The 3,602-nt window shown below is 42.3% G+C and overlaps 1 pseudogene; it reads right to left on the bottom strand.

The window, feature by feature from the left end:
- Positions 1 to 1,106: 1,106 nt before the first annotated feature.
- Positions 1,107 to 1,204, bottom strand: LOC116276037 (annotated as a pseudogene).
- Between the last annotated feature and the right edge of the window lie 2,398 nt (positions 1,205 to 3,602).

Raw genomic sequence — 3,602 nt, 5'->3', positions numbered from 1 at the left:
CAGTGTGCTTGTGTTGATGCCTTACAAAAACCATTGTATATTTGTGTATTCCTTGTATTTAGACAGTGGTTTTTCAGGTGCGTGCTTTGTTTCTGGTATGGCCTTGGTGGAATGATAATGCTTTAGCTTTAGTACGTAGCGCTAATCCATAGCAGCTTTGGCAGTTTGCTGTCTTGAGTCCTAGCTAAAAAGTTAGAAGTTTACATGACTGTTTTTTTACTTTCCCCAAATTGTTACTCTGAGCATTAATTAAGGGCGTTTTTACCTGTATAAAATTATGGTCAGCTTTTTTTCTGTCTGTAATTGTTTATTTTACAGGTTTACCCTAGAAACAACCAAAAATGTCAGTAGACAACATATTAAAATAACACAAAGGTTGTAAAGGGCAACATTTCTCCCCTTTGATAGAGACACTAAAGTGGTCTGTACTTGGGTAGAGGGTGGCAGATGCTTAGAATTAAAATGCAGCCGAGTGCAGTGGCTCACGCTTGTAATCCCAGCACTTTGGGAGACTGAGGCAGGTGGATCATCTGAGGTCAGGAATTAGACACCAGCCTGACTAACATGGAGAAACCCCATCTTTACTAAAAATACAAATATTAGCCGGGTGTTGTGGCGCATGCCTGTAATCCCAGCTACTCAGGAGGCTGTGGCAGGATAATTGCTTGAACCCAGGAGGCGGAGGTTGCAGTGAGCCGAGATCGCGCCATTGCATTCCATCCTGGGCAACAAGAGTGAAACTCTGTCTCAAAAAAAAAAAAAAAAAAAAAAACCTCCAAAAACAGAATTAAAATGCAAAGCAGCAGATAAGTTCAGTTGGCAAGAGTTACAGCAGCAATACAAGAGGGAAAATGAGTGTAAGAGGGAAATAGGAATAAGTTCCAAAGAAGCAGAATTTGCTTGGGTTGTTTAAAGGGAACTGCTTCTACCCATAGTTGCCTTCCTGCTGCCTCCTTCATTCGGCTTCCTTGTTCTCTTTTTCGTTACCCTTTCCTTTTTGTCACAACTGTACTGATTTATTTAGTTGGACTTCTAACAAATAGGGATTGTTGTTGCCTGGTGTCTTTGAGCTGTTGAATGTTCTCGTTTATGTAGATGTGACTTAAAAAAAAATGAAACACTTCAAGAATTTACGTGTCATTCTTGGGCGCAGAGGCCATGCTAATCTTTATTGTTTGAATGTTTAATATTTTTGCTAACAAAATGAGCCCTAGATGTGATTTTTTAATGTGTACTCACGGTCTCTTGAACATTAGTGTTACTGGTTAGGTATTTAAAGATTTGCTTGCTGAGCGTGGTGGCTCACACCTATAATCTCAGCACTTTGGGAGGCTGAGGTGGGAGGATTACTTGAGCCCAGGAGTTTGAAACTAGCGTGGGCAACATAGGGGAGGAGACCTTGTCTCTACAAATAATATAATAATAATAATTATAATTTGTTTTGAGGCGGAGTCTCGCTCTGTCACCCATGCTGGAGTGCAGTGGCGCGATCTCGGCTCACTGCAAGCTCCGCCTCCCGGGTTCACGCCATTCTCCTTGCCTTAGCCTCCCGAGTTGCTGGGACTACAGGTGTCCGCCACCACGCCTGGCTAATTTTTTGTAGTTTTATTAGAGACAGGGTTTTACCGTGTTAGCCATGATGGTCTCGATCTTCTGACCTCGTGATCCACCCACCTTGGCCTCCCAAAGTGCTGGGATTACAGGCGTGAGCCACTGTGCCTGGCCTCTACAAATAATTTTAAAAGTAGCCTGGCATGGTGGCATGTGCCCGTGGTCCTAGCTACCTGAGAGGCTGAGGCAGGCAAATCACCTGACCCCAAGATATCAAGGTTGCAGTGAGCTGTGATTGTACCATTGTGTTCCTTCCAGCCTGGGTGACAAGAGACCCTGTCTCTTAAAAAAAAAAGTTGAGGACTCAAAGGATCTTTTCGTTTATGTTATCAGTATTTACTATGGTAGAAATTAAAACTTTAAAACTTAGAAATATGTGTGTTTGTTAGTCATCAGAATGATACTGTCACACAGGTAACCTCAAGAAAATTTCATGTACACTTGACAAAAAACCAATGATTTAAAATAGCTTTAACCTCCTAGGCTGCATGAAAATATCTCAGGTACTGCAGAGATCTCTGCACCACTCGTTGAGAACTGCTGCTATAGATATTTGTGTCCTGAGGATTATAACAGTCTTAGGGTTCTGTATTTAGAAATTTAAACGTTCCTTCACAAAACCTGAAAGTCAGGATTTTCTTCATCATTCATTAAGCCTCCTGCCTCCATTTAAACATGGCATTAGAATAAAGCATTGATGGGTTTACTTGATGACACTAAAAGAGGCAGTGGTCTTTGGATATTAAATCTACAGAGTATTTTGAATGTTTTCATTTTCTAGTAATTCTCACTGTGGCTCCAGAATATCTTACATATTAGTAGTACGTAGCTGGAATGATGTAATCAAAATCATACTGATTAATCATTGCTTACCAAAAAATGAAATTAGATTAATATTAATATTAGTACCATTAAGTTTTTTTATTTTTTTATTTTTTGAGACAGAGTCTCGCACTGTTGCCCGAGCTGGAGTGCAGTGGCGTGATCTTGGCTCACTGCAACCTCCGTCTCCCAAGTTGAAGCAATTCTCCTGCCTCAGCCTCCCAGGTAGCTGAGATTACAGGCATACGCCACCACGCCCAGCTAATTTTTGTATTTTTAGTAGAGACCGGGTTTCACTGTGTTGGCCACGCTGGTCTTGAATGCCTGACCTCGTGATCCATCCGCCTCGGCCTCCCAAAGTGCTGGGATTACAGGCGTGAGCTACTGCGGCCGGCCTCAATACGTTCTTTTAAACCTAGGTCTTTATTTCCAGGCATGTTTTTTTTTTTAGAATCTTGCTCTGTTGCCCAGGCTGCTGAAGTGCAGTGGTGCGATTGTGGCTCACTTGCAACCTCTGCCTCCCAGGTTCAAGCGATTCTCCTGCCTCAGCCTCCCAAAGTGCTGGGATTACAAGCGTGAGCCACCATGCCCAGCATGTTTCCAGATGTTTTTACCCTCCAGTGTTTATTAAACAAGGCAGTTTGAGTCTCAGCCATGTTAGAGATTTTCCTGGATTAGTTGCCTTATAGTACAATCTAGAGAATTTTTAGTCTTCAATTTATTTCTTGAACTAATCATTCAAGTAGATTGAAGGAAGAGTTACTGGAAGGGTAGGAAGAAGCATGGCTTGTGATAAAGGGTGCATTTTGACAAGTATTCTGGCTTTTTGCCATCCTCTCCTTTTCCTGTTACTGCTTCTAATTAAAGGTTCTGGTCTATAAGTAATACATAGGGGTTTTTTTGGTTTTTTTGTTTTTTGAGACTTGAGTCTCGCTCTAGAGTGCAGTGTCTCGATCTCAGGTCATTGTAACCTCCACCTCCCTGGTATAAGTGCTTCTCCTGCCTCAGCCTCCTGAGTAGCTGGGATTACAGGCACCCCTTGCCACGGCCTGCTAATTTTTTGTATTTTTAGTAGAGAGGGTTTTCACCATGTTGGCCAGGCTGGTTTTGAACTCCTGACCTCAAGTGATCTGCTGCCTTGTCCTCTCAAAGTGCTGGGATTATAGGCG

This window comes from Papio anubis, chromosome 7 (genome assembly GCF_008728515.1).
Source record: "Papio anubis isolate 15944 chromosome 7, Panubis1.0, whole genome shotgun sequence".
Classification (NCBI taxonomy): Eukaryota; Metazoa; Chordata; class Mammalia; order Primates; family Cercopithecidae; genus Papio; species Papio anubis.
Note: the sequence above shows the minus strand (reverse complement) of the source record. Positions and strands in the feature narration are given on the sequence as shown.